The 14170-nt window shown below is 45.2% G+C and overlaps 1 protein-coding gene across 4 annotated transcripts in view; it reads right to left on the reverse strand.

Annotated features, from left to right (window-relative positions):
- Mapk4 (mitogen-activated protein kinase 4) overlaps positions 1-12996 on the reverse strand; it is a 125659-nt gene extending 112663 nt beyond the window's left edge. For 3 of the 4 annotated variants that reach the window (XM_038332029.1, XM_038332027.1, XM_038332025.1), the window contains exon 1: positions 12575-12680. The gene's annotated coding sequence lies outside the window, so the exon portion shown is untranslated. Of the gene's footprint in view, positions 1-12574; positions 12681-12866 lie in introns of those variants that run through there. The other variant, XM_038332026.1, reaches the window with a different exon arrangement.
- Between the last annotated feature and the right edge of the window lie 1174 nt (positions 12997-14170).

Here is a 14170-nt window from a genome sequence, read left to right on the forward strand (position 1 = left end):
AAAGAATGGACCAGAGTGGTCTGCTGTGACACACTGTCCTGTGGGCACGCCATCGTCGCTGTAACTCAGAAACTCACAGCAGTCACGTGACCTGCAGATCCAGGGTGTCAGAGTCTCAGCATGCGTGGGGGTAGCGCTCATGAAGCCCTGACGGCTGCTGAGGGAGAGGGAGTCATTGCTCCTCGGTGGTATAATAGCCACTGTTACCTTTCCCGTGGTCCAAACACACAAAACACAGAAACTCAAGACATGAAAATAGGAAGGGAATTACTGAGTGGAAGAAGAGATCCTGGTGGAGCAGGACCAGAAAATACAGAGAAATGAGGGGTGAATATGAGCAACATATATGATATATAAGAATATTGGAGCCAGGTGTGATGGCTGAGACATATAATAACAGCACTTGGGAGAGTGAGGCAGGAGGATCCTTGTGAGTTCAAGGCCAATCTCGTCTACACAGTGAGTTCGAAACCATTCTGAGCTATAGAGTGAGACTCTCCAAACAACAACAATGAAATCCGAGAAAAATAAGCTCAATACAGCCCCTCCTTTCTGAGACTTCCTCTTCCCAGTTGGGGTTTTCATTTACTTTGACCTGTTTCTTGCCAGCATGGATCCCTGAAACTCTGAGGACCATGACAATTGTTCCCCACGGCTGTTACAGCAAGAGAGGAAGTCTCCTGGGCAGGAAGTCAGCACAACTGGACTCCAAATACCATGCCACCTCTACTTCCCTGTGGAGTCTTGGACAAGTTACGTGATCTCCAGTTACTCAGTTATGAAATGGGCAAGCCAATTCTCTCAAAGAGTTCCTTCCAGCTCAAATATCGTGTGACTTGAATGTTCCTGTGTACAATGACATTAGCCTTGTAGAAATGGTGCCATTTCTATCTTTGGGAAGAGTTCCTTGAGTGTCCAGTCCCCTAAAACAAAGACAATAAGCAATTTGTGCACATAATTTACCAGACACAATAAGCCTATGAAGGAGGAGAGAGCACCTGTGCTGATGACATTAGTGAGAACAACTGGAACTTCTAACTAGGGATCCATGCAGGGGAAAACTGGACATAACAGCAGGAAACCAGAGAGGCAGCATGGAGTGTTCTTTTCTTTTCTTTTGTTTTGTTTTAAAACAAATGTCCAGAATAAAGTTGTTTCTACTGGGGACAAAAGAGCATTGAACCAAAACCCAAACATGGATTCTGGTCCTGGGCTACAGGTGGTGACTGTGCCATCTAAGACAAGACAAACGCTCATCTTATTCGACTTTAAGTGTTCCGACCCAGAAAAGGGGAATCATCGCAGGATTAGCCCAGGACACAGGATAGTGCCATTAGGAGGGTCCTGGAAGACTGTCACACTTTATAAAAGGCTCCATTGCGGGAATTACACCAAACCAAGGCAGATGTATGTGACTCATACTATTGTATGTTCCTATAGACTTGGAACTAACTTATAAAAACATTTTCCAACAAGAAAGTCTAGAGATTGAACACAGAACAGGATCTTACATTCCTCTTTTTTTTTAACATCTCAACTTTTGCCATTACTTTCTCAATGGATAAATATATTGACTTAATTAAAAATCAAATACTATGAAGGTTGGGGATATAACTCAGTAGTAGATCACTTATCTAGCCTGTATGAGGTGCTGGGTTTTGGCAAGTATCCAAATCTCCCCAAAATAAGTAAGCAATACATACATACATATACATATACATATGAAAATATAAAATTAAAAATCCTTTCCCTCAATCTTACTTTACCACAACTAACAATGTCTCCTCCCAAAAAAGCTGCCTATTTGTTCTACATAAGCACAGGTCTCTGCACCAGCCCCTCGGTCTGCAACTCTCTCTATTTTTTTCTAGATATCTATTACTAGAGAGGAAATATCCTTTTTCAAATCACCTAAGTGTGAGGCAATGTAGTTTTAGATTACTGAAATCTGACATTACTTCTAGTGGTGATAATTAAATAATAAGGCCACTATCATTTCTGGTAGACCGGAAAGGCAGAAGGAAAGACAAGGAGCTCCTGCTTAGGGAGGAGGACAAGCCCGGTCAGAGGCGCGGGGCAAACTCTAAACGTTGTTTGTTGGGTGGCACAGCTAAAAACACACTTAGTGGGTGACAGGCTTTGAGTGTGGGGTCTTGGGTCAGATACCTGCTGGTGGATAAACTGAAGAGAGAAGCCCAGGGGTGTGTCCCTGCCTGCTGTGACACTAATCTATCCGAAGTTCACACTCAGTGGCCACTGCAGAGGAACGCGGGTCTCGGGGTTTTGCAGAGTCACTGAATAAGCATGAGAGAGTTCTTTTGGCTTCGAATTAAAATCACTAAGTAAGCTAAAAGCATCAGCATCACCACTGTGAACTCACGCACAGGTTCTCCTCCACCAAGAGACCCAACACAATTAACAAGGTCCTGAGCGTCAAGCTTCTTTCATCTTCAATCTCCAGATTTTAAAGGAAAATATAGAAAAGCAGAAACATACTCAGGATATAACAGGCCCACAACTATTTTCATCTGCAGTATGCAAAGCTCCCGCCTCACTCTAGGCCCTAGGTCTTTCTGTTTGCCATTTGGATGGTACATATTTCAAGAACCTTATTGTACAGCAGACAGATGGGCCGTCAAAGCCATCCAAGTCCTTCGCCGCAGGTAATGAAATAAATAATTCCCGAGAAAGTTTATATCCTTCTTCCTCTGATCAAGAGACTCAGTGGCTATTCCACCCCTGCGACCCATTTCTTAGTTCTTCTTGCAAAATGACCCACCACAATCGTCTTCCTCGGTTTCCCCTTATAAAGATCACTGCGGGTTCTGGACTTCTGTCCCTTCTGCCTTGTTCAGAGCAACAGGACAGTTCTGAGTCCACTGGAAAGTTCTGGGCACGCCCAGCACTGCCTGGAACCAACGCCTGGGTCTCTGTCAGGCAGAGGAGTGCCACTGTATCAGCTGCCTAGGACCTTCACAGACACCATCGAAATGGCAGCCATGCATCTCCTATTAGCAAACAAAAGAATCTCAAGGTGGCTGGGGGAGAAAAACAAATCCAAATAAGCAGAGTATGTGACAAAAATAAAAAATAGGGTCACGCTGATGAATTTCAAGTAACTTTACCTTCTTAAAAAAAGAAAAGTGAGTTCAAGAGCCCAGGCTACTGGTAAAGAAGCTGGAGCATGTACTTAGAGTAAATCATTCTGAAAGAAATGAATCTATTCCTTTCAGGCTGAGAGGTGACGGTTCATGAATTCTTTCTTCAAATATTTTGTACGTTTTTCAGTTTTCTTCATTGTATATATTTGTTATAAACAGCACATAAGGACATTTTCAGACACGTATATGGTGTGTGTTGAGCCCAGTCCTCCATCTTCCCTATTCTGTCTCCCCATCTCCCCTAGATATCAGGCTGCTATTTCCATACCCTATGTACATGTAGAATTGTATGTATCTATACAAAAATCTAGGACATAAATTCTTTTAACTGGTAGGAGTGTCTAGTGATTCTGCCTCCAAAAATGGAAAGGCACATTTCCCCAGACAACAGAATAATAAGCTTCTTCACAACTAATTGATTATTTCTTCCAATGGGACCAGTCACAGACCAGAACTACACAGGAGTGGAATGACAGATCTGTTTTAGGGACAGTTGTTAAAGCCTAATTAATTGGTGGATTTCAGTTTCTAGAAAGATGACAGATAATTAAATGTATTCTTTCCCAGTGTGAAATACTATCAAATTAAAGTATCAGCTAGATCAATCATTGTAGAATATGCAAAAATAATCCATGGTATGGAGTGTTCTCAAAACCTTTGGTGGAGACACACCCCACCCTAGTTAGGACCGTTCCTGCTGGGCTGAATTCTGATGCTCACAACCTTCCATTTACCTCCTGGCTACAGACCTGAAGCAACAGGGGATTAACACACAGTGAGCCGTACGTTAACTAACACACAGTCAGCCATATATTAACTAACACACAGTCAGCTGTACATTAACACATAGTCAGCTATATATTAACTAACACATAGTCAGTTGTGTGTTAGCTAACACAGCCAGTCGTATGTTAACTAACACACAGTCAGCCATATATTAACTAACACAGAGTCAGCCATATGTTAACTAGCACACAATCAGCTGTATGTTAACTAACACATAGTCAGTCATACATTACTAGGGAGGTAGAGACAGGGGTGATATCGCTGGATGGAGAGAAGATTATAAAGTAGAAGGAGACAGGAGCTCAGTGCAGTCTGAGGTTTAATGGAGACAGATGGAGCATGGAGATGCAGTCTGAGGACAGGATCGCCCCTTCAGTCTGAGCACTGGTAGAGGTAAAAGAACTCTCTAGTGGCTGGTGCTCTGATTCTCTGATCTTCAGCATTAACCCCTATATCTTACTCTGGGTTTTTATTATTAAGACCAACTAGAATGTCTTCGTGTTACAGTATTCAGCACACATTCAAAGATAACCAACCAAACAAGGAAACATGGCCACATAAACATGAGCCAGCAAGAAAATCAGACCATGCAACGAAGAGGAAGAGCAAGTGCTTAGGTATTACAAAGGGAAAATTTCCAGACATAGGATACAGAACATCTATGCCTAGCGTAAGGTTACAACCAAGGAGCCAGTGGCGCAGACCTGTAACCCTGAACCTGGGGAGGAGAGGTAGGAAGATCAGTGCTAAACTGGAGGTCAGCCTAGGTTTCCAGCAAGACCTTGTCTCAAAAAACAAAAAAAAAAAACAACAACAGCAAAAATTACAAGGGAAGTGGAAACTATGTAAAGCAAGACTATGATGTTGGAAAAGAACTAGAATTCTACAAGAGAAATTTGGTGATTAAAATTGAAAATGCAAACAGATGGATTCCACCCAGATTAGATATAGCTAAAGAAACACACTGGGACTTGGAATACAGAACTATGCAGAATGCAGCCTGGAAGAGGTTTTTCAAAAAACTGAGGTGGGGGTGGGTGGAAAACACCGGAAGTAGTATGAGAGAAGGCACAGTAAGTTTAGGATGGCAAATTGACTTTGTACCACAAAATTCTCCCATAAATAAGCAATCAAATTTGGAGAAAGTTGATAATATCCCCCAGCCTAATTTCTCTTCAAGCCCGCAGACACAGCCAAGACAGGCCACACACTGGCAATGGAACAGTGGTAAAGAACTATGACGGAAAGTGTGCATGAGTGTGTGACGTGGGAAGTCCTTCTGTACATGTGTTGCTTTTATTGGTTGATGAATAAAGTTGTTCCAGTGAATGGCTTAGCAGAGTAAAGTGAGGTGGGAAATCTGAGCAGAGATACAGAGAAAAAGAAGGCGGAGTCAGGTCAGGCGCCAACCAGCCACTGCGGAAACAAGACATGTAGAAAATGAGGTAATGCCACAGCCATGTGTCAATACATAGAAATGGGTTAATTTAAGATGTAAGAGCTAGCTAGGAATATGCCTGAGCTATTGGCCAAACATTATTGTAATTAATATAGTTTCTGTGTGATTATTCATTTCCTGGGCAGCCAGGAAATGAAAGTACAGTTTCTGTTTACAAGTATGGGTATTGATCTCTCTCTGTCTGCCACTTTCCATTTGACAGGCTGATGTAGGGATGAAGAATTAGTGCCTGTGAAGTTCAGCAAAGGTTCACTGTATGGTGGTCTTCACAAAGCTCTCCCTCTCCCTCCCCCCATACACACACCCTCCAAGTTTGCTTCAGTAATTCATAGGCGGCTCCACTACTGCGAATAAACACAACACTTGAGATCCTGGCACCACCACAGACCAATCTTAAACCAGGCAGTGGTGGTACACACCTTTAATCCCAGCACTCGGGAGGCAGAGGCGGGCGTGTCTCTTGTAGGCCAGCCTGGTCTACAAGAGCTAGTTCTAGGACAGGCACCAAAGCTAATAGAGAAACCCAGTCTCAAAAAAACCAATAAACAAATAAATAAATAAATAAAAAATTTAAAAAATGAATACAATCTTTCATAAAATTCCCATCTTACCTGTAAAATCAGAGGTACACTGCACTGATTTTTTTCTTTTGAGAAATGGCTTTTACACAGTTGTTGTTGGTCTTTTGTTGCTGTTTGTTTTTGATCACAAAACCAGCTAGAAAAGGAACTCACCAAAAGAAAACACAAACAGGAAAAAATTTTATAGAAAAAAATGCTTAGCTATTTGGTAACTAAAATGCAAACAACAGCAACAAAATTATTAATTTTATCAATCAAATATAGAAACATTGAGTATCATGCATTCTCGGTAGTGTGAAGAAATTTCATTGCTAACAGCAAGAGTAAAAGTTAGCATGCCACTTTCAGAAAGACATTTATTTAATCACACCCTTGGCAAAGTAACTTCGCTATCTGGAAATATATCACAGGAAAAAAGCCAGTAATATACGTTGTCAAAAAAGTATAGGCACAGTGACTCAGTGGGGAGAACTTGGAGGGAAATTTAATATTTACTAATAGCAAAGGGTTGGGATACATTAAGGAGCCTGCAAATATTGAATTACCCATTCATTAAAAATTACATTGACCAAGAGTTTGAATCATAAGTATCATTTGTTCCCAGTATTAACTGAAAAGAAATTAAAATTAAAATTGTACATATATTATAGTCTCAATTTTATTTTATTTTATTTTGTTGAGACAGGTTTTTGGTTTTTTGAGACAGGTTTTCTCTGTGTAGCCCTAGCTGTCCTAGAACTATCGCTGTAGACCAGGCTGGTCTCGAACTCACAGAAATCCACCTTCCTCTATCTCCTGTGTGCTGGAATTAAAGGTGTGCACTACCACTGCCTGACTCAATTTTATTTTAAAATGAGCTAAGGAAACCGTTTTTTAAAAAAGAAAAATGAATGGGGTCAAAGAAGTGCAGAGATAGATTTGTTTATTTTTAATACTCATGAATATGTATTACTTTCCTAAACAGAAACATAAATGTTATCATTCGCTGTAAAGAGATCTTAAAACAAGCTAAAATAAGTACTGTAAAATAATTCCATTCCCTCAACCCAACTGTTGGAGTTCCCCCTTGGTTGTTTTCAGAACTGGGCGTGTGTACACACACATCTGGCACCAATGTAATTAGTTTGAATCTCCGAGTCGCTTTCTCAGAATGAGATGCCCTAGAAATGAGGCAAGTGATTAAATCCTTTTCCTGCCTCCTCCCTCTCTACCAACAAGCTCTGGCAACCAAGAAGACTGAAGAGTATCCCAGCAGCACTGAGCATCCGAGAGACCGGCAGACTCCTGGCTGCCAGCCCCAGCCTCCTCATGGTCCTCTCTGTAACCCTGGCAAGCCATCTAACTGCTCACTGCCTTGGTTCTCCACTTACATGATGAGCAAGGGAGGCTGCTCAGGGGACCCTTGAATCTAGTTTCTGGTAATGTGTTAAATAAAAAAAAATAAACAAAACTCAATAGATCTCAGCTCTTTAGAATATTCATATAGAGTCAGTTTAAAAATAAAATAGCATTTTTAGATGCCCCTATAGTAGCAAATCTTCTTGCTTTTTTGTTGTTGTTGTTGTTGTGGTTATTCTAGACTTGGATACATTGACTTTAGATTAACCTCACACAGAGCCAGGGGTATTTACATAATGAAACTAGATTGCTCTCAACTAAGGCAAAAAGATTAATTAACTTACTGAAGAATTAATTAAAAATCTAAAACATAGTTTTTAGTGTTTTATTATTTAGCTTACAAGTACTTAAATTGCCTGTACATCACGAACAACAACCACCCGCCCCCCAAAAAAATAAGAGTAAATAAATACTTTCCTCTTGGTCTGTCTGAATGAACGGAAAAGTCTGGCTAAGCTTGGGAACTCCAAGAGGGAAATCTAAATCGATGAACCCTTACTGAAACTTCTCAGTGACCCTTTCATGACCCGAAGACAGGCTTTCTTCGCTTTCTGAAGCAGTGCGTTGAACACTGTCCCACCTTCCATGGCACAAAAGTAACTTCTATCGCTGCAGCTCGGCTGAACTTAAACTACCCTTGTCCTCTTTCCATCCTGCAGTGACACTGCTGGTGCTGATGCTGGAGATACGTCAAGCTCTTGGTTTGGAGGACAGATATCAGCAGAAGCACAGGTCATCCTTGGAATGCACAATCCTATGCTGACTTTTCTGTGATTTAAGACAACACCCTGAAAGGCTCCTCTAGGCTTCTACCGGTCACACACAAAGCAAGGTTTTAATATCCTGTTCATGCATTCATCCATCACTCCTCAAGCCCTGTCAAGACGGCTTTACCAGGAAGGAAACTGAAACTTGAATTTACGGCACCCTCACGGTACCCTACTTGACTGTCAGAGGACCCATCCAAGGCTTGGTCATTTTGCATCTCCAAATTACGTAAGCAAATTCCTGCAGAACTCAACTCCTACCACCACTTCCCTACCCTGGTGTCGCCCACCAGCTCCTGCCCAAGCAGCAGGTTCAGATGCTCCTGTAGGGTGTGCTTACTACCCACGATGGTTCTGCTACCCACACTTCTGGTAGGTAAGTTAGCATTATACTAAAGAGAAGAATCTGAGAAGGAAGAGTTGCCTCAAAAATGAACTTAACATGATGATGGGATTCCAGCACCTGTGCTAACAGAGAGTGTTAATTCTGACCTGAAATTATTTATATAGAAAGTTCTACAAAGTTAATCATACATTTATTAAGTCATTTTTATGGAAGAGAATCAAATGACAATAAATAAAGTCTCTCCCGGATAATCACGTTACAGCATGATACATAATATCCAGCTAGAGCGTGATATATAATATACAGTGTTCCATAGAACAATCATCCTCAGACAGGAGTAACTTTTCTCCCAGGGCACATTTGTTGATATCTGGAGATACTTGGGGCTGTCACCATTTAGAAAGGGTGGCTCCATAGGCTACCAGCATCCAATGGGTAGAAGCCATGGACATAACTAAACACTAGACAAGGTATTTCTATAAGGACAGCTGTCCCCATTCCTTTGACAAGGAAACACAAAGTCCAAGATCCATGGTTTAGAATCTGTCTTGAAGTAATGGGCATGCGTGGAGGGAGATGCAGACTCCCACTGCAAAATAACCAATCTATAGACCTTGCGGGAGAGCGTGTGAAGGCCAAGTTGTTGACAGGTGCTACCACCACATGATTAAAAACACTGAAGCCTCTGAGGGGAAAATGGAAATGATACTTCAAAGAGAAGGAGGTGAGCATGGTGGAGCATGCCTGCAGTTCCAGCACCCCAGAAGCTCAGAAAGAAAAATTGGAACTTTGAGATCGGTGAGCCTAGGCTACACAGCAAGACCCTATGCAAAAAGAAGATTGAGGTCTCCAGAGGTGTATGGATCACGGGACAGCTAGGACCTTGGACTGTGTCACCGTTTCAGGAGTGTCAGGAAGGTGCCTCGCCTACCCAGTTACTTCCGACAGCTGGCATCCGCACCCTAGAGGCAGCTTTTCACTCTTCGATGAGGTTTAAAGAACAAGGACCCCCGGAAGACAGAACAGTGACCTACATTTGCATTCAAGACAAATAGACTGATAGCAGATTGCCTTCCCCTGAGTCCAGTTTTCAGAGTACAAGGCCTTCCTGGAGCAGCTGGAAAGGATGAAGAGAACAGGGGACCCCGAGGAGGGAGGGAAAGGGTGAAGAAGTGGACAGCAGCAGACACTGCGGTGTCACCTACTCCACAGACTGTCTGCGGTGGCATGCAGGGAAGGACAGATGCAGGGAGAAAAAGAAGAGGCATTCTTGGCCTGGAGGAAGATTACAGTCAAGCTCAGCTCCGGTGAAAACACTCCAGGAATGCGTGAAAGAATGGGGGGTGGGGGTGCTCAAGACTGACCAGCTGCTGGGACAGCTAGGGGGATCTCACAGAACCGCAAACTTAATGATGCCCCCATTATGCCTATCAGTCCAATACTCTGCAAACCTCCCAGGCAGCATCTCTCTAGCGAACCAGTAGAGACCCTCCAGGTGAAAAGCTATCCCCTTCTAAGGGCTCCAAAAGATGTCCTGTTCTTCCTGACACCTTTGCTAACTGTCATTTCCCTCCAGCGGACTCCTGTTTCGTCTTGTAATGCTACCTTATGTTTTCTCTAGAGATTCCTCCTCTTGGTCTCCTTTGGTTTTTCCTTCCCTTTGCTCCTTAGCAAGCATAGAGCCTGCGAGCACATTCATCTATAGCTTACCACATTTTCTATGAAGCTTTTCTAACACATCTGCTTCCAGAAAAGACTTGGGGGGGGGGGAATAAGAAGGTGGGGGAGGCTAAATTCATAACAAAATAATGCCATGGAGTTTTAAAAGAACTTAACATGGGAATCAGAAAACATTTTAAGAAGAAAAAGTTCATCGTATCAAGAAACTGGGATCACACAGTTACCAGAAACTGTTGGAAGTCAATGTCAAGAGATAAACATACAGAACAAATGGAAATTCTCCATTTCTGATCAAAGAAAAGCCACAATTCTAAGGGTTTCTTTTGGTTTTTGTTTGTTTGTTGTGTTTTGTTTCGTCTGTTCCTGTTTTGACTTTCCTGTCTTGATGCCCAAACTGCAATTTTACAAGTTTATCTTTCATGAACTGTGTCAAGTACTTCAAAACAAGGACGATGATTTGATTGCATCTCCTGATTGTAGCTCTGACACAGACGTGTTTGGATAGATACCACTGTATTGGGGCTTTATAATAATTTTATGGCCAGTCTGAATCAAAATCTGGGGCTACCTCTTCAAATCTCTCAACAGGTCTGTCTGAGCATTTGTAAGGAGACTCCCTTGACCCTGGTACCAGGATGAGCTACCCCAGTGAAGTAAGTTCACCCCTTATTGTCCTTTCTTCTTGAGTTGGTTGTGTCCCCACCAAGTGTCTGTCCCCCGCTGTTCCGCACCCCTTCACCCCACCCCCACCCTATCTGTCTTTCTGCCTTCAACACAGATTCCCCTTAAAGCACTAGGGTTTGGCCACATTAAACTTTGTTTCATTCCCTGCTACAATCAGCACAGTTTTTTTTTCTTTTCATTATTCTGCCTCGATCCAGTGGAACCAACCCTCAAGCTTTCAAGCCTAAGTTGTCTGAAGCGTCAAGCTCTTTTCAAACCACACCATAATCTATAAAGTTAAAATGCAGTTTTCTCGGGAAGCTGAAGACCCATTACACTGCCCCTTCTTGTCTCTATGCACACCCCCCTCCGCGTGTGCCCTGCTAGTACACTTGGCACATATTTAGCCAAAAATGTCCTTCCCATATTAAGTTCTCCGTAAATAAGAATTACTATAACGGGGTCCTAACAGTTTCCTCAAACATCAGAGATATGCAACCAGAACCTGTCAAACTGAAAACGGCATGACACACCCATTTTGCACGTAGTAGGTCCTCAATAAGCATCTCGGAAATTAAGCTAATCTTAAAATCTGAAAACAGCTGCCTTGCACACAGTAGGCCTCCAGTAAAAGGCTACGAAATTGAATACCAGCCAACACTCGTTCTTAGAGAACCTGGCAGAGATGACATTAATCAAAACCACGGCGGCACAGATCCATGAATGGAAATGCACGTCTCGAGGTAGCGCTTTTGAGAGTGCAGGAGGAGCGCGTGACAAGCGCAGCCACGGCAGGCATCGCGCCCTTTTAGAACGCTAGACCCACCTCCGCTCCAGGGTATCAAAGAGCGACCAGAATCTAGGGGCTGGAAAGCGCCTTTCCAAAGATTGTCACTTCAGGGCAGCACCTGTAACTCTCTCCACAACCCCCTCACTGGGTAACCACCCACTCGGGTTTCTCTGAGGACTCCAGAGTAGGAGAGAGAACAAAAGCAAAAGCCCGCCGGGCTTCCGATTCTTTTCTGATGGAGATCAAGCCGGCCCGAGGCAGAGCGAGCCGGCCGGACAGAGCAGTGATGTCAGCCCCCAGCCGCTGCCCGCACCAGCCCTCCCCAGCAGTTGCGGGCTCCAAACAGCCAAGCCAGGGGGAGCAGCCGGGTCTTCTCCCGCCCCGGGCCACCGACCCGCAGAGGGGACGCTTCTTTTGGGTGCGGCCGTGCAAAATGCTAGGCTGCCGGTTGAACAGGGAAATAAGCTGGAGGAGAGGCTAACAGGGAACTGAACCAGACCCCCAAACCACGATCGGAATCAGAACTCGAGAACCGCCCCTCTGCGACCCCGAATGCGCGCTGTCCCCAAGGGGTGGGGTCCCTTCGTGGCGCCCAGCCTCCGACCCCAGGTCCTCTTCCCTAGCACACATCCATGGGGGAACCAAGCCGCAACCTTCTCACCCAAACTGGGGACCCAGGGACAGCACCCGCGCGCGGTGTGCGGAGGAAGAGGTCACAGAAAGGCAACCGGGTGGGTCCCGCCGGAGACCGCGGGCCGGCTCTCAGAAAGTCGCGAGTTGGGTGTCTGATCGGCCTTGAGGGCAATCACCGATCAGGTGAGGCTGAGGTGCAGAGTGAGCCTGGAAGTCCGGTCCTTGCTGTCCCCAGCTCTCGGAACCCTCACGGAACTCCGGGAGGCGCGGGCAGAGGGAGAAGAAAGAGGGCGAGCAGGGAGTCACTGACCGAAGCAGATGGAGCGCGGCGGCCCTTTGTCTGCGGCCGCGGCGCCGGCGCTCTCGGCCCGGTTGCTCCAGCCCAGTCGCGGACGAGCTTCAGCCGGCTCCCCGACAGTCCGGATCGGGCTCTGGCCCGGCCCACACCGTGCTGCCCCCGCCGCGGCTCCGCCTCCAGCCCCGCCCCTTCCCTGGCCCGCGGCCCCCACCTGCTGCGGTAGGGGCGGGGGGAGGGATAGAGAGCCCCAGGGAACCGCACTGGGGACCATCCATCTGGGACCCAAATCAAGAGGCAGCCTCACCTGAACAGCCCGGCTCCTGCACCGCCTGCGTGGAGCTTGGTCCAGGGGCAACTTGGTCCAGGGGCAACTTGGCCCTCCCCCCGGGCACCTGCTCTCCAGGGCCCCTGTCGCTCTAGAAGCCGGTCCTCACTCCTGCAGGATTGGGGGTCCCCTCAAGGCCCTGTCCCGGAGGAAGGGATGGTGGGAATTGGAGCTCTCTCTGAGCTCCGGCAGGAGCCTGATCTTTTCTCCTAGTCAGCCCTCTCTACAGTAACTGCTGAGACCGAGGGCGGAGAGAAAGAGCCGGCTGGAACTGGACCGCTCCAGGCAGGGGGAGACCCGTGTGGTCGGGAGCCAGCCTCTGGCCGAGGTTCGAGGGGAGGCTGTTGGAGCTCAGGTCACTAGCTGGACTTGGAGGTGCTGCCGGTTGCCTGGACTGTGCATCAGTCCTAGTTCGTGAGGTCGAAGTAAAACTCACAGACAGGAACCAAGACTTTGGTAGCCAGAGAAAAACCTGAGAAGCCTTCAGACCCCAAACTTTGGTGGTGACTGGTATTTGAGCTGTCTTTCAGCAAGTAGATGCGTCACTGAATGCCTGAGTCCCTTTAAAATGGGAAGCTGCTTTCCTAAGCAGGGAAAAAAATGCGATGAACTAAATATTGTATAATGAGGTCACCAGTGGCTTTAGCTGCCCGTGAGCCCTCCCTCCTCCCAACCAAAGCTCTCAGAGTGGGGCTGCACTAGAACATTTCTCGGAGTCTGCTGTATCATGTGTTTATTTCTGCCCCATCCTGACCCGGAGAGCGGTACAATTTCAGGTGCTTAATAAGGAACTCAGTAACTGTTGAAAAATTATGTTTGGGTTGTATAACTGCGCTAAGGGTAAAACGGGTAAAAACATAAAACTTAAAAACTGTTGGGTTGGGGCTGGAGAAATGGCTCAGCGGTTAAGAGCACTGGCTGCTCTTCCAGAGGACCTGGGTTCAATTCCCAGCACCCACATGGCAGCACACAACTGTCTGAAAATCCAGTTCCAGAGGATCTGACACCATCACACCAATGCACATAAAATAAAGATAAATAAATCATAAAAATTAAAAAAAAACTGTTGGGTTGCACTGGAAGCTGTAGCAAGTATTTAGCTCAGTAGTTGTCCTATAAAGGGTAACAGGTGGTAGCTGTAATTACTGTGCAGATATAATTGCCATTAATCATATGTGCATAGGTAGCCAGCCAATAGGTTAGAGACAGTAGTTACCTGAACTTGCATTAACCTAAAAGAGAAGGTGAGGATAAAGATGGTGTCCCTCTGTAGTCAGACATTT

Source organism: Arvicola amphibius, chromosome 5, assembly GCF_903992535.2.
Source record: "Arvicola amphibius chromosome 5, mArvAmp1.2, whole genome shotgun sequence".
Lineage (NCBI taxonomy): Eukaryota > Metazoa > Chordata > Mammalia > Rodentia > Cricetidae > Arvicola > Arvicola amphibius.